Here is a 23,668-nt window from a genome sequence, read left to right on the forward strand (position 1 = left end):
GCTCTCATGGTGCCTCTTATGCGTCAGATTGTTATGCATTGGCTGTTTCTAGTATGTGCGATGAAAGTGAGCCTGTTTCATTTGATGAAGCACAAAGTTCAAAAAATTGGATGGCTGCTATGCAAGCAGAATACGATGCTATTATGAAGAATGGTACATGGTCTTTATGTGACTTGCCCCCTGGCAAGAAGGCCATTGGCACTAAGTGGGTATACAAATTGAAGCGTAAGCCTGATGGCACAGTGGATCGCCATAAGGCTAGGCTTGTTGCAAAAGGTTATGCTCAAGAGAAGGGCATTGATTTTGATGATACTTTTGCTCCCACATGTCGTATGACCACTGTTCGTAGCATCTGTGCATTAGCAGCTCATAATGGTTGGCATGTACATCAGTTGGACATAAAGACTGCGTTCTTAAATGGAGATTTGCATGAGGAGGTGTATGTATCGCAGCCTCGTGGTTTTGTTCAAAGAGGGCAGGAAAACAAAGTGTGCAGGTTAAAAAAGGCTTTATATGGTTTAAAGCAAGCTCCACGAGCTTGGTATGAAAAAATACATGCATATTTGACTGCACATGGGTTTCAGAATAGTCCAACAGAAAGCACTTTGTATGTTAAACGTGTGGATGGTGTACATCTAATCATTGCTCTCTATGTCGATGACATGCTGCTCACAGGACCAAATGAGAGTCATATTGCTGATTTTAAGGCTGATTTGAATGCCTCTTTTGAGATGTCAGATTTGGGACATTTGCATCATTATTTGGGGATACAATTTAAGCAGTGTGATGGAGGTATTGCTTTGTGTCAGACAAAGTATATTGAAACATTGTTGCGGAGATTTGGCCTTGAAGACTGCAAGCCTATTGCTACTCCAATGGAGACAGGTTTGAAGTTGAGTCTTCATGATGCTGGAGATCACTTTGATGTCACACTCTATCAGACAGCTATTGGTTGCCTCATTTATGTATGCATTACGAGGCCAGACATTCAGTTTGCAGTCTCACAGGTGAGCAGATTTATGCATAGCCCAGGCATTAAGCATTGGCAGGCAGTGAAGCGTATCTTTCGCTATTTGAGTGGTACTCGGCATCTTGGGTTGTTTTATCCCAAGGGGAGATCATTGCCGCCAGATTTACATGTTTTTTCAGATTCTGACTGGGCTGGTTGTTATGACACACGCGTGTCCACGAGTGGTTTTTGCTTCATGCTTGGAAGCTCATGCATATCATGGTTGAGCAAGAAGCAGCCTACTGTGGCCACTTCTAGTTGTGAAGCTGAGTACAGGGCAGCTTTCACAGCTACGGTTGAGTGTGTGTGGCTCAGACGCCTTATGGCTGATTTGGGTGTTGGGCAGCCATCTGCCACCACCATCTTCACTGACAGTCAGAGCGCATTGGCAGTTGCGCGGAACCCAGTGTTCCATGCTCGTACGAAGCACATTGAGGTGCACTACCATTATGTCAGGGAGAGACTCTCTGCAGGAGAGATCAGTTTGGCTTATGTGCCAACACAGGATAACCTTGCAGACCTTTTCACAAAGGCTCTGCCTCGTGAGAAGTTCGAAGCTTTTCGCAAAGCTTTGGGCTTACTCCCTTTTGTGGATTCGTCCACATAGCTAGACACTTCCCTATACATGAGTGCTAGCTCTTGTTCACCGCATCACTCCAGGGGGGATTTGTTACCATATTATAGTAGTGATGTGTGTGAACACACTTAGGACCGCCGGGGCACTTTTTCCCTCACTAGGAGGTTTTTTCCCCCGTGCATTGTATATACGCCCATTATCTTCTAGGGCTTGTTATCTTTCATTTTTGGCACTCATAATACACTACTGTGTTGTGCTCAAGCTTCCTCATCTTCTTGAAGTTGTGTGTGCATTCCTGCAACCCTAATTCCAACAAAAAAGTCTATATATAGCCGCAAACATGCCATCTTTAGAAATGCGTTGCTTTTCTGCATTTTTAGTGTGCATGGACTCTAAATATGACCTCCTATCACCTAAATTCGAAATTCTATTTTTGCAGATACTTATCTCTTAATAGAACTATTCTTGTCTTCTTATTTCTTTTAGGATTTTTGGAGCTACTGTTTTTACTCTATTGCTTTCCTAATGTTTCTAGCCTTATTGCCTCACTCTTCTCTAAGTGCACTATCTTTCCTTCTTGAAATCTATATTAAAAGAGACACATACATACCTTATAATCTCCCCCACTTAAAAGATTCGAGATGTCCTCATCTCGCAAGCTGGGATAGTATCTAAGTAAATCCTCCTATCTCTTCCAAAGTGGTGTCCCCACTGGGTAGAAACCTTCTTTTATTTTAAAATTGTTCCTAAAGGGTCCCTTATTTCATGTGTTTGGCTATTTTTGTTGTCTCCCCAACAAATGGTCTTTATTAGTCTAAAGTTAATTGGCCTTATTATCCTAAGTTCATGCATCCATATACCTCTCATACCATATGAACCTTTTTATTAAAAAAATCATAATCCTTCCTTACGAATTCCTTATTTTATATCCCCATGTAATATGGTACTTCATAATTTGTCATGGAAAAACGTAAGGGAATAGTCCTTTATGCAATCTAACCATGCAATAGCAATTGCATAATCCTAGTATCGTCTTCTAGAATACCTCTATTCATCATGTACATTACTTCACATGAATCTTGCACCAATCCTCTTCTATTTACTCATAGAAATACTCATTGAATTCAATTATCTTTAACCTCATTATCCCTATTTCTATTTACTCATAGAAATACTCGTTGAATTCAATTATCTTTCACCTCATTATCCCTATTTCTTGACCTAATTTTACTCTATCTCATGATTCCTTGTAGCCAAGGGTGGGCGTGACGTTTCTCTTGAATTAGGGGACCTCTTCTTGATTAACATGGAAGGACTCATGTCCTTCTCGACACCCTCTACACAAAGAAACTTTATCATAGTCTCTGGCTATAAATATGGCTTCTGAAATAAAGGATGGTTTTGCATTCTTGACGAGGTTATTCAAAGGTAGATTAAGCTTCCAAATTAATCGATGGTGGTGGAGAAGAGTTACCTCATCCATCTCTGGAGCTAATCGGAGAAGTTTTAGCAAGATTTTGGTGGTATTCTTCCAGGGTCTTCCCTTCTTGGGTTAGCTCCAAAAATTCATTCATTTTATCCTCTTGAAATCTTGGAGGACAAAACCTTTCACGAAGGTGTACTTTCATGGCATCCCATAACTCATTCTGGTTTGAGTGGTTAGATTGACAACAGTGCTTCCAACTAATTTGGCATTTCTTATGATTTTTAGATGAGCAAGGGTGAACTTTCTTCTTTCATTGTATTTATGAAAAGTTCAAAACTATCAAATACTTATCATAGCACCATATCTGAAGGCACTCTGGATTAATACATCTGAGATCTTCATTTTGTTTAAAGAATTACACATCTGGTGCCTTGGGATTGACACATCCAAAGATTATCAAGATTAACACATCTGAGATGATTAGTTTTCTGAAAATTACACATCTAGTATCTTGGGATTAACACATCTAATAGCATGATCCTCCGGGATTTACACATCTTAAGTTAGACCCATGTTTGTTTGAGATGGGTTCAAGATCTTGGAGGATTGTCCTACTATAAAGCATCCAATGGATGGCATTCATATGTCAACTATTCAAACCTTAATGGAGTTATAATCTTAATAATTTATAATATGCAAATTAATGAGATATATCCTGAAAATTTGTCTAAACAAAGTTTCAATCTATCCTTCTAGTCATTCAGTCTCGACTAGTTTCTTAATTTGATCACCCTATGTTTTTTTCCCTCAAAAGGTTTCCTCCCCAATCTTATTTCCTACTCGTCACACCTTGAGCATTTAAAGATTCAAGGATACGATTTGTAGCTAAGACCTAGTCCTATCCGTAGTAGGGGGAGCATGGTCTTCTAAAAATCAAACTACCCATAGGGTAATTAATCATGATTTGGGCAACTATTAATCTTGATTCCTAGAGACAATTCTTTTTCCCTCATCCATGCTAGGTATAGCCGCCCCCGCTGGCCTAGTCTCCTAGAATAGTGTTGCTCGAGAACCTATTTATCTAGCCTAGGGCTTTCACTTAATCTATTGGAAAGCAACCTGACTAATCGGGTCCCCCCATCCATAGGATGGTGCCGTCGGGGCATTCCATCCTCCCACTTTCCACCCTACTCACGCATCAATTTGTTTTCTAATTAATCCTACCACACTGTTTGACATAAATAAACATGTTCCTTAATTAAGGCCCTATTTTAAAGGTTAATTAAAGTTACCTTTTTCTAGAGTACAGTAATGGAAAAGACTTGTAAGATTTATAAAAAAAGTTTATACATGAATCAATTCCATACAAGCCAATCCGGCTCTCTTATTCTTTTCCTTTATACTACCGATGATCTAGAATTCGGCCTTGCAGCCTCTACATGCTAGGCAAAACCCTATGGGACCATACACCTCATCATCGGCCGTGCTTGGCGTGCGAGAGGACTCAAGCCGGCCTATCATCCACTCAGGCTCCATCTCGCTCAATCCTCCTGCCCCTCAGAGGGATGTCTACACACTATGGTGGGGTTATTCATCCATCTCAGGAGCTAATCAGCAGCAAGATTTTGGTGGTATTCATCCAGGGTCTTCCCTTCTTGGGTTAAATCCAAAAATTCATTCATTTTATCCTCTTAAAATCCTGGAGGACAAAACCTTTCACGAAGGTGTACTTTCATGGCATCCCATAACGCATTCTGGTTTGAGTGGTTAGATTGACAACAATGCTTCCAACTAATTCGGCATTTCTTATGATTTTGACGTGTAACGGTCAACCTTCTTCCTTCAGTGTATCCATGTGAAAAGTTCAAAACTATTAAATACTTTTCATAGCACCACATCTGAAGGCATCCGAGATCTTCATTTTTTAAAAAGAATTACACATCTAGTGCCTTAGGTTTGCCACATCCAAAGATTATCAGGATTAACACATCTGAGATGATTAGTTTTGTAAAACTTACACATCTAGTATCTTGGGATTAACACATCTAATAGCATGATCCTCCTCCAGGAATCACACATCCCAAGTTAGAGCCATGTTTGTCTGAGATGGGTTCAAGATCTTGGACGATCGTCCTAGTGTAAAGCATCCAATGGATGGCATTCATACATCAACTATTCAAACCTTAATGGAGTTATAATCTTAATAATATATAATATGCAAATTATTGAGATATATCCTGAAATTTTCTCTAAACAAAGTTTCGGTCTATCCTTCTAGTCTCCACTAGTTTCTTAATTTGATCACCCTATGTTTTTTATCCTCACAAAAGGTTTCTTCCCCAATCTTATTTCTCAAATTTATTGCACAAATATCTTGCCCGTGCACCTCCAAGATTCAAGCACAATTTCATAGGATGATTGTCTCAACATGTGAGGATATTCAAACCATTTCTATGGCCAGTAGAGATGATTGATTCATCCTCATATGACAAACAATCACTTGTTTTAATCCCTTGATAGAGTTAGCCTTTGCTCTGATACAAATTGTTAGGTTCCTCCCTTCCAAAATAGGGGAAACACTTAAGATAGTCTAGTAAGTCTTAGCTTGGAGAAAATTTCCTACTCGTCGACACGTTGACCATGTAAAGATTCAAGGATACGATTTGTAGGTAAGACCTAGTCCTATCCCGCAGGGGGAGCGTGGTCTTCTACAAGTCAAATTACCCATAGGGTAATTGATCATAATTTGGACAACTACTAATCTTGATTCCTAGAGACAACGCTTTCTTTCTCATTCGTGCAAGGCACAGCCGCCCAGCGGTCTAGTCTCCTAGAATAGAGTTTCCACAAAACCTATTTATCTAGAGCTTTCCATCCTCCCACTTTCCACCACTCACGTATCAATTTGTTTTCTAATTAATCCTACCAAACTGTTTGACATAAATAAACATATTCCTTAATCAAGGCGCTTGTCACAAGGTTCGTTATTAAAACAGCCTTTTTTCAGAGTACAATAATGCCAAAGACAAGATTTATAAAAAAAAGTTTATACATGAATCAATTCCATACAAGCCAAATCGACTCTCTTATTCTTTTCCTTTATCTGCCCTGCGGATGATCTAGAATTCGGCCTTCCAGCCTCTAGATGTTGGGCAAAACCCTATGTGACCATACACCTTATCGTCGGCCGCGCGCTCGTCCCACGAGGGCTTAAACTGGCTTGTTGCCCTCTTAGGATCCGTCCCTTGATCCTCCCACCCCTCAGAGGGATGTCTACACACTAGGGTGGGCTTATTCACCGCACTAACTTGGGCCTCAGAACTAGATAGCATCACAATCACTCGCCTCAATTAGAGAACCTCATTCTCCCAATGGTATGAGGGATACCATAGGGCGACTCCAGTCTTACTAACGTCTCCACTATCCACCTACACAAGCACAAGAACGGGGTAGCGTCAAGGAAAAGGGAAAAGTTGTACCTGTATCTTAATTTAACCAAGATAACAATCCATTTACTCAACTAAACCACAGGAATAGAATCCACGTTACCTTTTTAAGAAAACAACCCTGTAAGATTCCTCCCCCACCCCCTTTTTGATGTCTAGTATCTTTCCCTGTAATCAATCCCTCTTCAGAAATATAAAGACCTTGTTTCTAACTATTTTAACCTAGAGAGAGAAAATATTCTAGAGAGAGAATATTCAGATTTTGAATATTTTTGGATAGAAAAATATCTCTTATAATTAAGATGAATTCCCCTGAAACAGAAATTCAAAAAGAATTTTCCAATGTGCAATTGGAATTAATTGGAAATGTGTATAAAGGACCTTAGCCTAAGGGTCTAAATTTTCAGAAATTTTTGGATTATGGTCCAACTAAGGTTCCTATGGGCCAATAGCATCAATCCATGTGTAGAGAGGAGATAAATCCAATTTATAAAAGAAGATACCCAAAAATGAGTAAATGCTCACATAAGATGAAGAGTTAAAAATGTACAAGGTTTATTAGTAAAAAAATATGAGCAATATTAAAAATATGAGATATTTTGGGTATCCAAAAATGAGTAAATGCTCACATAAGATGAAGAGTTGAAAATGTACAAGGTTTATTAGTAAAAAACTATGAGCAATATTAAAAATATGAGATATTTTGGTTATAATGATTCCATTTTAACACATATGTAAGGAAGGGAGTTCTTTAAAGGAGGTGCATATTTCACATAAGATGAAGAGTTGAAAATGTACAAGGTTTATTAGTAAAAAAACTATGACACATATGTAAGGAAGAGGAGTTCTTTAAAGGAGGTGCATATTTCACATAAGATGAAGAGTTGAAAATGTACAAGGTTTATTAGTTAAAAACTATGAGCAATATTAAAAATATGAGATATTTGAGTATAATGATTCTATTTTGACACATATGTAAGGAAGGAGAGTTCTTTAAAGGAGGTGCATATTTCACATGCTTGAATGAGTTTTAAACTCATAAAAATTGAGATATTTCATCTCTCCTCTCTCCTCATTCAAGTCTAGTTCCAAAAAGTTAGCTTAACTGACCTAAAAATGGTCAAAAATTGACCAAACTGATTTGGAAAATTCTAGAATCAATTTGTTTGGTTAGGAGCTCAATTTTTCCTATAAATAGAAGCCTACCTCTTGTTGAAAAATATATAGTGTTTATGCATCGTTACTCTACTCCACCTAAGCCAAGAACTGTGAATTCATTAATAATTCACTAGTTTTTGGAGCTTCCCTCTTTCTTCAATCCCCATTGGTGGCTCCATCAACATACTTAACCAATTGATTGGTTGGGGGTCTCTACCGTGAACAAAGAATCAAGCAATTTGTAAGGTAATTAGTGGATTTTGATCATTTTCTATAATTTCTCAATGTTTCTTTCTTCTCAACCCCTCTCAAGCTTGAGAAGCTTAATTAGAATGGTTTTTGAATGTTATTGAAGTTAATTGATGAATGGTAGTGAAGAGTTACATAATTTGATGAATGCTATTGAAGTTAATTGATTAATGATAGTTAAGAATTACATAAATTTCTATTTATGCTTAATTCAAATGGTTTTTATGAAATTTCTCTCTCTCACTCAAGAAATGGTCATACTCATGACCCATTCTCAATCCAAATGAAGCTTTTCATAAAGCTTTTTCTTAATCCAAGATTAATCTATACTTGAGGTCAAATTAATGGCTTTTTTCTATGCTTTTAGTTTATGTATTTCATGAATATTAATGATTCAATCCATTATGGATTATTGATCCAATTAGGGATCATTCTAATTAATTCTTAATGATAAGCTTTATCCCTTAGAAAAAATTGAGATTTATCAGTCATAGCAGCGGAGCTACGGTAAAATTTTATAAAAATTACGCATAAAATAATTTTATTCAAAGCATGAAAAGAGGACTTCCTACCATATTCTAGGAATTATCATCCTAGATTAATTGAAGATATTCATAGAGAAATTGATTTTTATATTATGCGTAATTGATTTTCATGCATAGAGGTATGCATAATAGATTATTATTTTAACATAAAAGTGTTACTTTTATCATAATTAGATTTCATGCATAGAGGTATGCATAAAAGATTATTATTTTAATGTAAAAGTGTTACTTTTAGCACAATTGAATTTCATGCATAGAAGTATGCATAAGAGTTGATTATTTTATTATAAAAGTGTTACTTTTATCACAATTGAATTTCATGCATAGAAGTGTGCATAAGAGTTGATTATTTTATTATAAAAGTGTTACTTTTATCATATTTGAATTTCATGCATAAAAGTATGCATAAAAGTTGATTATTTTATTATAAAAGTGTTACTTTTATCATATTTGGATTTCATGCATAGATGTATGCATAAAAGATGATTATTTTATTGTAAAAGTGTTACTTTTATCATAATTGGATTTCATGCATAGAGGTATGCATAAAAGTTGATTATTTTATTATAAAAGTGTGACTTTTATTATATTTGAATTTCATGCATAAAGGTATGCATAAAAGTTGATTATTTTATTTTAAAAGTGTGACTTTTATTATATTTGAATTTCATGCATAGAGGTATGCATAAAAGATATTCTTCTATACTAAAAGTGTGATTCTCATCATAAATGGATTTTATGCATAACTTAGATGCATAAGAGAAATTCTTTTATTCTAAAAGTGTAATTCCTACCAAATTGAATTTATGCATAAGAAGATGCATAAAAGATTGATTTTTACTTCGAAAGTATTAATCTCCTTAAATAGAATTTATGCATAAATAAATGTGTAAAGAAATCTTATATCAAATATAATAATTCTCTTGTATTCTATAAATAGATATGAGATGTGATAGGATGTGATAAGAGGTGTATAAGATGTGACAAGAGGTGATAAGATGCTTATGAAATAAGTTATGAGGTGATAAGATGAATTAAGATTTGATAAGATGTGTATGGGATGAGGTAAGAAGTGTATGTGATAGGATAAGATGTATATGGGTTGTGATAGGGCGAGAATGGATGTGATGTAAAAGATTAGATGTGAAGGCATATGGGGTTATATGAATGGGAATGTGGAAATGGATGTATGTATGTGGATGTGTGGATGTGGAGATGGGAGTGTGGATGTGGAGATGGGAGTGTGGATGTATGAATGTGGAAAGGGATGTATGCATGAAGATGTTTATGCATAGATGTGAATGTGGATGTAGATGTGGCTGTATAGATGTGAATGTGGAATGTGGATGTGGATGTATGTATGTATGTGGATGTAGATGTGGATGTATAGATGTGAATGGGAAGGTGGATGTGGATGTATGTGAATGTGGATGTAGATGTGGATGTATAGATGTGAATGTGGATGTAGATGTGGCTGTATAGATGTGAATGTGGAATGTGGATGTGGATGTATGTATGTATGTGGATGTAGATGTGGATGTATAGATGTGAATGGGAAGGTGGATGTGGATGTGAATGGGAAGGTGGATGTGGATGTATGTGAATGTGGATGTAGATGTGGATGTATAGATGTGAATGTGGATGTAGATGTGGCTGTATAGATGTGAATGTGGAATGTGGATGTGGATGTATGTATGTATGTGGATGTAGATGTGGATGTATATATGTGAATGGGAATGTGGATGTGGATGTATGTATGTATGTGGACATGGATGTATGAATAAGGACGTGATAGTAGATGTATGCATGTGGATGTGGATGTATGGATGTGGATATGGATGTGTATGTATGAATGTGGATGTATAAATGAGGATGTGAAAATGGAGGTAAGCACATGTAGATGTGGATGTATGGATGTGAATGTGGATGTGGATGTGTATGTATGAATGTGGATATGGAATGTGGATGTATAAATGAGGATGTGAAAATGGAGGTAAGCATGTAGATGTGGATGTATGGATGTGAATGTGGATGTGGATGTGGATGTGGATGTATGGATGTGGATATGGATGTATGGATGTGAATGTGGATGTGGATGTGGATGTGGATGTATGGATGTGAATGTGGATGTGGATGTGGATGTATGGATGTGGATATGGATGTGAATATATGATATGTGATGTGAAGGAATCTGAAGTGAAGAGATGGAAAATGATGTGATTGGACGAGTACATATATATAAATGGAATGTGGAATAAGTAATGTGGATTAATGAGGGATAATGTGGAAAAATGAGAGTTAATATAGAAATTGTATTTGTAAACTGTTTGTAAATGCTGTTTGTAAATGGCTGTTTTATGTCAAGAATGCTGGGGAAGCATTTTGACCGTCTTGTGATTAAGGTCGTGGAGACCTAACTGATAAAGTTGCAACTGCTGAGACGGAGAGTCAATGGAGGACGTCTCGCGTAGCAAGGTCGACCGAGGTCTTGACCAGCCTCGGTTTGATTAAAATGGTGAGCTTCCGGTACGGTGGATGAGGGACCAAGGAAGCGGCCTATGAGTGAAGCGCTAGGTCATCTGCGAAGGATCCTAGAGGGTGCTGACCATACGGTGCTGACCATACGGTGCTCTGGGTCACCTAGGATACCCACGCGTGCGTCGAGGAAGATATTGGAACAAGGAGTAAGTGTGAGATCCCTGTTCCCACCGCGCAATGGATTCGGGGTACTAGCAGCGGAAGTAGCACTTCTTGCGCGAGGCAGGGTCCCACACTCGGGGCCTCGTCCACGGATATCCGGACAAAAGACTAATCCGTCGGTTTTTCCAAAACCAGACCCGGAAAAACTTCCCTTATCTGGAAAGCACGGGCGATTCCACCAGGATAATTTTTACTCTAATGTAGTCAAAACTCTTACTGATCAAACAGATCCGACTGCATCTATAAAGATACTTGGTCAGATCAAGGAAGAAACTTGCACTTGGATCATTGGGATCAACGCTTTTTTCCCCACCAAGGAGGCACAGCCGTTGATTCCTATCCATAGAACAATTACTATCCGGGATTTACTTTATCTATCGTAATAACAAAAATTGAGTCTCGATTTACGGATCCATCAGTCCAGCCTAACCCCATCCGCGATCCCATGGGTTAGCCAACCGCCCAACCACTGTAGTGATGGGATCCAATTTGGAATTTGGTTAGGTTTTGTCCCGGGTACCAAGGAAAAGAGTTCCAAGGCCCCCTAGCCGGAATTTCATGCAAACATAAAACTAGCCACACCACTTACACACCCAATATGAAAATTGCCTTTTTCTTAGCATCAGCTAACTTTAAAACAATCCTTTAATGAAACCATAGTACCACTGATCACAACCTCCCAATTTATCCAGTTGATTCATAATTTCCCATCATTCCTTCATCAGATATATCTATGGCATCATTGGCAACTAGAACGCTCACCACCTGTCCACACAGGGGCCGTTTCAATAGTTCCTAGCCCATAATACTCAACAATATAATCACTTATCAAGATGGACTCTCGTTGAAGATCAGCAAGATCAACCAACAGATCCATATAAAAGAGCCATGGACTCATCCGTTGAGGACCAGCAAGGTCAGTCAACCAGATCCATGCCCGGTTCCAGAAAACAACTCTTACTCCTTGTTCCAATATCTTCCTCGACGCACGCGTGGGTATCCTGGGCGACCCAGAGCCCGAGCACCGTATGGTCAGCACCCTCTAGGATCCTTCGCAGGTGACCTAGCGCTTCACTCATAGGCCGCTTCCTTGGTCCCTCATCCACCGTACCGGAAGCTCACCATTTTAATCGAACCGAGGCTGGTCAAGACCTCGGCCGACCTTGCTACGCGAGACGTCCTCCATTGACTCTCCGTCAGCAGTTGCAACTTTATCAGTTAGGTCTCCACGACCTTAATCACAAGACGGTCAAAATGCTTTCCCAGCATTCTTGACATAAAACAGCCATTTACAAACAGCATTTACAAACAGTTTACAAATACAATTTCTATATTAACTCTCATTTTTCCACATTATCCCTCATACAATCCACATTACTTATTCCACATTTCATTTATATGTGTACTTATCCAATCATATCATTTTCCATCTCTTCACTTCAGATTCCTTCACATCACATATCATATATTCACATCCATATCCACATCCATACATCCACATCCACATCCACATTCACATCCATACATCCACATCCCATATCCACATTCATACATACACATCCATATCCACATCCATATCCGCATTCATACATACACATCCATATCCACATCCACATGCATACATTCATTATCACGTCCTCATTCATACATCCACATCCACATACATACATACATACATCCACATCCACATCCACATTCTCATTCACATCTATACATCCATATCTACATGCACATTCACATCTATACATCCACATCTATATCCTCATTCACATCCATACATCCACATTCATGCATCCACATCTACATGCCTACATCCATACATACACATCCACATTTACATCCATGCATCCACATCCACATCCTCATTCACATCCATACATCCACATTCATACATCCACATCCACATCCACATTCACATCCATACATCCACATCTACATGCTTATCTCCATTTTCACATCCTCATTTATACATCCACATCCCATATCCACATTCATACATACACATCCATATCCACATCCACATGCATACATACATCCACATCCACATTCCCATTCACATATATACATCCATATCTACATGCACATTCACATCCATACATCCACATCTATATCCTCATTCACATCCATACATCCACATCTACATGCTTATCTCCATTTTCACATCCTCATTTATACATCCACATCCCATATCCACATTCATACATACACATCCATATCCACATCCACATGCATACATACATCCACATCCACATTCCCATTCACATATATACATCCATATCTACATGCACATTCACATCCATACATCCACATCTATATCCTCATTCACATCCATACATCCACATTCATGCATCCACATCTACATGCTTATCTCCATTTTCACATCCTCATTTATACATCCACATCCCATATCCACATTCATACATACACATCCATATCCGCATCCACATGCATACATACATCCACATCCACATTCCCATTCACATATATACATCCATATCTACATGCACATTCACATCCATACATCCACATCTATATCCTCATTCACATCCATACATCCACATTCATGCATCCACATCTACATGCTTATCTCCATTTTCACATCCTCATTTATACATCCACATCCCATATCCACATTCATACATACACATCCATATCCGCATCCACATGCATACATACATCCACATCCACATTCCCATTCACATATATACATCTTTATCTACAAGTACATTCACATCCATACATCCACATCTATATCCTCATTCACATCCATACATCCACATTCATGCATCCACATCTACATGCATACATCCATACATCCACATCCACATTTACATCCATGCATCCACATCTACATCCTCATTCACATCCATACATCCACATTCATACATCCATACATCCACATTCATACATCCACATCCACATCCACATGCATCTTATCATATCTTATCACTTCCCATATCTTTTATGCATACCTCTATGCATGAAATTCAATTATGCTAAAAGTAACACTTTTATAATAAAATATTCAACTTTTATGCATACCTCTATGCATGAAATCCAATATGATAAAAGTAACACTTTTGATATTAAAAAATTATCCTTTATGCATACTTCTATGCATGAAAATTAAAAATGATAAAAGTAACACTTTTGATATAAAAAATTTTCCTTTATGCATCCTTCTATGCATGAAAATTAAAAATGATAAAAATAACACTTTTAATATAAAAAAATTATCCTTTATGCATACTTCTATGCATGAAAATTAAAAATGATAAAAGTATCACTTTTGATATAAAAATTTTCCTTTATGCATACTTCTATGCATGAAAAATTAAAAAAATGATAAAAGTAACACTTTTGATATAAATTTTTTTTCCTTTATGCATACTTCTATGCATGAAAATTAAAAATGATAAAAGTAACACTTTTGATATAAAAAAATTATCCTTTATGCATGATATTAAAATTCAATTTCTCCATGATTATAATGAAATTCTTTCAATTAATCTAGGATGATAATTCCTAGAATATGGTAGGAAGTCCTCTTTTTATGCTTTGAATGAAATTATTTTATGCATAATTTTTATAAAAATTTTGCCATAGCTCCGCTGCTATGACTGATAAATCTCAATTTTTTTCTAAGGGATAAAGCTTATCATTAAGAAAATAATTAAAATGATCTCTAATTGGATCATTAATCTATAATGGATGAATCATCAATATGCATAAACTAAAAGCATAGAAAAAAGCCATTAATTTGGCCTCAAGCATAGCTTAATCTTGGATTAAGGAAAAGCTTTATGAAAAGCTTCATTTGGATTGAGAATGGGTCATGAGTATGACCATTTCTTGAGTGAGAGAGAGAAATTACATAAAAACCATTAGAATTTAAACATAAATAAAAATTAACTTCAATAGCATTTATTAAATTATGTAACTCTTCACTACTATTCACCAATTAACTTTAATAGTATTTAAAAAACCATACCAATTAAGCTTCTCAAGCTTGAGAGGGGTTGAGAAGAGAGAAACATTGAGAAATTATAGAAAAGATCAATATTCACTAATTAACTTACAACTTGCTTGATTCTTTGTTCACGGTAGAGGCCCCCAACCAATCAATTGGTTAAGTATGTTGATGGAGCCACTAATGGGGATTGAAGAAAGAGGGAAGCTCCAAAAACTAGTGAATTATTAAATGAATTCACAGTTCTTGGCTTAGGTGGAGTAGAGTAACGATGCATGAACACTAACTATTTTTTCAACAAGGGGGAGGCTTCTATTTATAGGAAAAATTGAGCTCCTAACCAAACAAACTGATTCTAGAATTTTCTAAATCAGAGTTTGGTCAATATTTGACCATTTTTAGGTCAGTTAAGCTAACTTTTTGGAACTAGACTTGAATGAGGAGAGAGGAGAGATGAAATATCTCAATTTTTATGAGTTTAAAACTCATTCAAGCATGTGAAATATGCACCTCCTTTAAAGAACTCCCCTTCCTTACATATGTGTCATAATGGAATCATTTTAATATTGCTCATAGTTTTTTTACTAATAAACCTTGTACATTTTCAACTCTTCATCTTATGTGAAATATGCACCTCCTTTAAAGAACTCCCCTTCCTTACATATGTGTCATAATGGAATCATTTTAATATTGCTCATAGTTTTTTACTAATAAACCTTGTACATTTTCAACTCTTCATCTTATGTGAGCATTTACTCATTTTTGGATACCCAAAATATCTCATATTTTTAATATTGCTCATAGTTTTTTACTAATAAACCTTGTACATTTTCAACTCTTCATCTTATGTGAGCATTTAAGGGACTCCCCTTCCTTACATATGTGTCATAATAAAATCATTATACCCAAAATATCTCATATTTTTAATATTGCACATAGTTTTTTTACTAATAAACCTTGTACATTTTCAACTCTTCACCTCATGTGAGCATTTACTCATTTTTGGGTATTTTCTTTTTACAAGTTGGATTTATCTCCTCCCTACACATGGATTGATGCTATTGGTCCATAGGAACCTTAATTAGAAGATTTCTGAAAATCTAGACCCTTAGGCTAAGGTTCTTTATACCTATTTTCAATTAATTCCAATTGCACATTGGAAAATTCTTTTTGAATTTCTGTTTCAGGGGAACTCATCTGAATTAGAAGAGATATTTTTCTATCCAAAAATATTCAAAATCTGAATATTCTCTCTCTAGAATATTTTTCTCTCTCTAGGCTAAAACAGATAGAAACAAGGTCTTTATATTTCTGAAGAGGGATTGATTACAGGGAAAGATACTAGACATCAAAAAGGGGGTGGGGGAGGAATCTTACATTCTACCCCACTTAAAAAATGCGAGATGTCCTCATCTCGCAAACTGGGATAATTTCGCAAGATGCACGAATATGAGACTTAGAGAAAAATTTTAATCAAGATTAACCACCAAGAAACGTCTTAAAGAGAGCAAGATTCAAAATAAGAACAAGATTTAAACTTTATTCATTCTCGGAACTTATACAATAAAGATAGAAGAACTCTTTACACTTCCATAAGCCCGTCCATCATATGATCACAAAAGCAGTCCTCACAAGCTGCACAAGTATAAGGTAACTCATCTATGGGAATAATTCTGTTGGTTATTGCTGCACCTATCTCAGTGGTATGAGGTGATCTAACAAAAGGACCTCTGAGAGGCAAGCCAAAAACGGGATAAAGGCATATCTTCTCATGAGGAAGAAAACATGCCAGTAAGAAGACCCGCTCAGAAAACCCAAGATGCCTTGATCTCATGACACAGTAGTATCGGGGACCCAAACCCAAAGCTTCAATAACCATGGCCAAGCGGACATTGTTACGAAAGTGCTGCTGACCCCAGGGTGTTACCCTAGTTATGTTTTGATAGGTCCGCCATTTGGTTTGCGCTACAGAAGTTCCCAAGTGAGGGAAAAGTGAGCGCTCATACTGCTCTATAAAATCCTTCTTCACAGATTCACTTGCGTCTTGAAGGTGAGGAATCATTATGGATAAAACTAGTTCTTGTTGCCAAGCCATGAAGGAGATTAAGAAGGAAAGGAGATCGATGGAAGTAAGATTACTGTGAGCGACAAGTAAAAGTTACGACTTATATAAAGGAAGGAGCTAGCGTAACTTAGAAGCCAACGGTAACTTGCCACTGAAGTTTTACCGTCTTTCCATGATTTGGGTTTGACACATTTTTCTATAGAAGGAATTAAGAATTTTGAGATGAAGAGATAAAAGAAGCTTGTAGGCTAAGTCACCTACTTTCATTGAATTCAGATATAAGGCTCACAATATCTGGGGGATAACTTCATATACTCCCCAAGAGATAAAGAACTTCTTTTGGGCCGTACTCGAATGAAGACCAAAACCTTGATATCCAAAACATCGATTCTCACTTCTGAACTCATTGTTCTGAATCCTTAAAACAGGTGGGACTCTTGAGAAGTATTCTAGGAAAAGGGTCTTCCTTTGTTAAACAGAACTTTCTTTTATTTTAGAGAGGGAATAATTATAAGATCAGAAAGGGAGATTCTTACTCCTGTATACCTCGAAGGCTGGGGAGGAATCTTACATTCTACCCCACTTAAAAAGTGCGAGATGTCCTCATCTCGCAAGGTAGAGGACAACTCTTTTTCTTAACATCCAATTTTATTTTGGGGTTCCTTATATTCTGGTCAACCCTAGGAGAACACTGGGATAAATATCCCTTATATAGAACTCATCATTAATATTCAGATCATATCATTCATATCTTTAACATGATAATGGTCCATTAGACCGAAAAATTTCCTTCTGAACATTCCTCCACGGGAATTTCAGTCAAGCAAGTTCTCAATTTGTCATCCCTTAACTTGATCTACTGATCAAGTGTTAACAGTAACAATTTGACAGCACAACCCACTAATCTCATAGTGATTTGCTGAATTCATTATCATCATTCCAGTTATGAATATCATCACTGGGACTCTTCCCATTCATCCTCATTGTGGTTTTGTTCAGATTTTTATATTTCAACTAATTTCAGAAATCATCATTTTTCAATCAGAATTTTCAATCAGAATCCAATTCAATTCATCAATTCTCAAACAGAATTAAAAATCATATCAACCACATTCGAATTCATCATCTGGATAGCATTAACGCTTATAATTTCAAGTCTTAGATTTACTCGTATATATTGTCAGTAAAGAGCTGCAGTATACTCTCGGTATATACGGGTAGTCGTGGCTCTTGGAATTATAAGGTAAATACCATCATGTCTAGGCCTCAAGCAAGTCAGGGATTCTATATAATTGCGGTACTTCCATCTGAAGAACCAATTACCAAATTACGAATTTCAGTTTGAATATCAAATTGTATGATTTATATCACACAATTACAACCTTTTTGTGCTTCTTGATAAATTTTTGACATATTTGTCTTCTCAGTTGATCTTTATTAACCAAATGCTCTGATACCAACTGTGAGATCCCTGTTCCCACCGCGCAATGGATTCGGGGTACTAGCAGCGGAAGTAGCACTTCTTGCGCGAGGCAGGGTCCCACACTCGGGGCCTCGTCCACGGATATCCGGACAAAAGACTAATCCGTCGGTTTTTCCAAAACCAGACCCGGAAAAACTTCCCTTATCTGGAAAGCACGGGCGATTCCACCAGGATAATTTTTACTCTAATGTAGTCAAAACTCTTACTGATCAAACAGATCCGACTGCATCTATAAAGATACTTGGTCAGATCAAGGAAGAAACTTGCACTTGGATCATTGGGATCAACGCTTTTTTCCCCACCAAGGAGGCACAGCCGTTGATTCCTATCCATAGAACAATTACTATCCGGGATTTACTTTATCTATCGTAATAACAAAAATTGAGTCTCGATTTACGGATCCATCAGTCCAGCCTAACCCCATCCGCGATCCCATGGGTTAGCCAACCGCCCAACCACTGTAGTGATGGGATCCAATTTGGAATTTGGTTAGGTTTTGTCCCGGGTACCAAGGAAAAGAGTTCCAAGGCCCCCTAGCCGGAATTTCATGCAAACATAAAACTAGCCACACCACTTACACACCCAATATGAAAATTGCCTTTTTCTTAGCATCAGCTAACTTTAAAACAATCCTTTAATGAAACCATAGTACCACTGATCACAACCTCCCAATTTATCCAGTTGATTCATAATTTCCCATCATTCCTTCATCAGATATATCTATGGCATCATTGGCAACTAGAACGCTCACCACCTGTCCACACAAGGGCCGTTTCAATAGTTCCTAGCCCATAATACTCAACAATATAATCACTTATCAAGATGGACTCTCGTTGAAGATCAGCAAGATCAACCAACAGATCCATATAAAAGAGCCATGGACTCATCCGTTGAGGACCAGCAAGGTCAGTCAACCAGATCCATGCCCGGTTCCAGAAAACAACTCTTACTCCTTGTTCCAATATCTTCCTCGACGCACGCGTGGGTATCCTGGGCGACCCAGAGCCCGAGCACCGTATGGTCAGCACCCTCTAGGATCCTTCGCAGGTGACCTAGCGCTTCACTCATAGGCCGCTTCCTTGGTCCCTCATCCACCGTACCGGAAGCTCACCATTTTAATCGAACCGAGGCTGGTCAAGACCTCGGCCGACCTTGCTACGCGAGACGTCCTCCATTGACTCTCCGTCAGCAGTTGCAACTTTATCAGTTAGGTCTCCACGACCTTAATCACAAGACGGTCAAAATGCTTTCCCAGCATTCTTGACATAAAACAGCCATTTACAAACAGCATTTACAAACAGTTTACAAATACAATTTCTATATTAACTCTCATTTTTCCACATTATCCCTCATACAATCCACATTACTTATTCCACATTTCATTTATATGTGTACTTATCCAATCATATCATTTTCCATCTCTTCACTTCAGATTCCTTCACATCACATATCATATATTCACATCCATATCCACATCCATACATCCACATCCACATCCACATTCACATCCATACATCCACATCCCATATCCACATTCATACATACACATCCATATCCACATCCATATCCGCATTCATACATACACATCCATATCCACATCCACATGCATACATTCATTATCACGTCCTCATTCATACATCCACATCCACATACATACATACATACATCCACATCCACATCCACATTCTCATTCACATCTATACATCCATATCTACATGCACATTCACATCTATACATCCACATCTATATCCTCATTCACATCCATACATCCACATTCATGCATCCACATCTACATGCCTACATCCATACATACACATCCACATTTACATCCATGCATCCACATCCACATCCTCATTCACATCCATACATCCACATTCATACATCCACATCCACATCCACATTCACATCCATACATCCACATCTACATGCTTATCTCCATTTTCACATCCTCATTTATACATCCACATCCCATATCCACATTCATACATACACATCCATATCCACATCCACATGCATACATACATCCACATCCACATTCCCATTCACATATATACATCCATATCTACATGCACATTCACATCCATACATCCACATCTATATCCTCATTCACATCCATACATCCACATCTACATGCTTATCTCCATTTTCACATCCTCATTTATACATCCACATCCCATATCCACATTCATACATACACATCCATATCCACATCCACATGCATACATACATCCACATCCACATTCCCATTCACATATATACATCCATATCTACATGCACATTCACATCCATACATCCACATCTATATCCTCATTCACATCCATACATCCACATTCATGCATCCACATCTACATGCTTATCTCCATTTTCACATCCTCATTTATACATCCACATCCCATATCCACATTCATACATACACATCCATATCCGCATCCACATGCATACATACATCCACATCCACATTCCCATTCACATATATACATCCATATCTACATGCACATTCACATCCATACATCCACATCTATATCCTCATTCACATCCATACATCCACATTCATGCATCCACATCTACATGCTTATCTCCATTTTCACATCCTCATTTATACATCCACATCCCATATCCACATTCATACATACACATCCATATCCGCATCCACATGCATACATACATCCACATCCACATTCCCATTCACATATATACATCTTTATCTACAAGTACATTCACATCCATACATCCACATCTATATCCTCATTCACATCCATACATCCACATTCATGCATCCACATCTACATGCATACATCCATACATCCACATCCACATTTACATCCATGCATCCACATCTACATCCTCATTCACATCCATACATCCACATTCATACATCCATACATCCACATTCATACATCCACATCCACATCCACATTCACATCCATACATCCACATTCATACATCCACATCCACATCCACATGCATCTTATCATATCTTATCACTTCCCATATCTTTTATGCATACCTCTATGCATGAAATTCAATTATGCTAAAAGTAACACTTTTATAATAAAATATTCAACTTTTATGCATACCTCTATGCATGAAATCCAATATGATAAAAGTAACACTTTTGATATTAAAAAATTATCCTTTATGCATACTTCTATGCATGAAAATTAAAAATGATAAAAGTAACACTTTTGATATAAAAAATTTTCCTTTATGCATCCTTCTATGCATGAAAATTAAAAATGATAAAAATAACACTTTTAATATAAAAAAATTATCCTTTATGCATACTTCTATGCATGAAAATTAAAAATGATAAAAGTATCACTTTTGATATAAAAATTTTCCTTTATGCATACTTCTATGCATGAAAAATTAAAAAAATGATAAAAGTAACACTTTTGATATAAATTTTTTTTCCTTTATGCATACTTCTATGCATGAAAATTAAAAATGATAAAAGTAACACTTTTGATATAAAAAAATTATCCTTTATGCATGATATTAAAATTCAATTTCTCCATGATTATAATGAAATTCTTTCAATTAATCTAGGATGATAATTCCTAGAATATGGTAGGAAGTCCTCTTTTTATGCTTTGAATGAAATTATTTTATGCATAATTTTTATAAAAATTTTGCCATAGCTCCGCTGCTATGACTGATAAATCTCAATTTTTTTCTAAGGGATAAAGCTTATCATTAAGAAAATAATTAAAATGATCTCTAATTGGATCATTAATCTATAATGGATGAATCATCAATATGCATAAACTAAAAGCATAGAAAAAAGCCATTAATTTGGCCTCAAGCATAGCTTAATCTTGGATTAAGGAAAAGCTTTATGAAAAGCTTCATTTGGATTGAGAATGGGTCATGAGTATGACCATTTCTTGAGTGAGAGAGAGAAATTACATAAAAACCATTAGAATTTAAACATAAATAAAAATTAACTTCAATAGCATTTATTAAATTATGTAACTCTTCACTACTATTCACCAATTAACTTTAATAGTATTTAAAAAACCATACTAATTAAGCTTCTCAAGCTTGAGAGGGGTTGAGAAGAGAGAAACATTGAGAAATTATAGAAAAGATCAATATTCACTAATTAACTTACAACTTGCTTGATTCTTTGTTCACGGTAGAGGCCCCCAACCAATCAATTGGTTAAGTATGTTGATGGAGCCACTAATGGGGATTGAAGAAAGAGGGAAGCTCCAAAAACTAGTGAATTATTAAATGAATTCACAGTTCTTGGCTTAGGTGGAGTAGAGTAACGATGCATGAACACTAACTATTTTTTCAACAAGGGGGAGGCTTCTATTTATAGGAAAAATTGAGCTCCTAACCAAACAAACTGATTCTAGAATTTTCTAAATCAGAGTTTGGTCAATATTTGACCATTTTTAGGTCAGTTAAGCTAACTTTTTGGAACTAGACTTGAATGAGGAGAGAGGAGAGATGAAATATCTCAATTTTTATGAGTTTAAAACTCATTCAAGCATGTGAAATATGCACCTCCTTTAAAGAACTCCCCTTCCTTACATATGTGTCATAATGGAATCATTTTAATATTGCTCATAGTTTTTTTACTAATAAACCTTGTACATTTTCAACTCTTCATCTTATGTGAAATATGCACCTCCTTTAAAGAACTCCCCTTCCTTACATATGTGTCATAATGGAATCATTTTAATATTGCTCATAGTTTTTTACTAATAAACCTTGTACATTTTCAACTCTTCATCTTATGTGAGCATTTACTCATTTTTGGATACCCAAAATATCTCATATTTTTAATATTGCTCATAGTTTTTTACTAATAAACCTTGTACATTTTCAACTCTTCATCTTATGTGAGCATTTAAGGGACTCCCCTTCCTTACATATGTGTCATAATAAAATCATTATACCCAAAATATCTCATATTTTTAATATTGCACATAGTTTTTTTACTAATAAACCTTGTACATTTTCAACTCTTCACCTCATGTGAGCATTTACTCATTTTTGGGTATTTTCTTTTTACAAGTTGGATTTATC

Source organism: Cibotium barometz, chromosome 53 (genome assembly GCF_041138505.1).
Source record: "Cibotium barometz isolate CiBa-2024 chromosome 53, ASM4113850v1, whole genome shotgun sequence".
Lineage (NCBI taxonomy): Eukaryota > Viridiplantae > Streptophyta > Polypodiopsida > Cyatheales > Cibotiaceae > Cibotium > Cibotium barometz.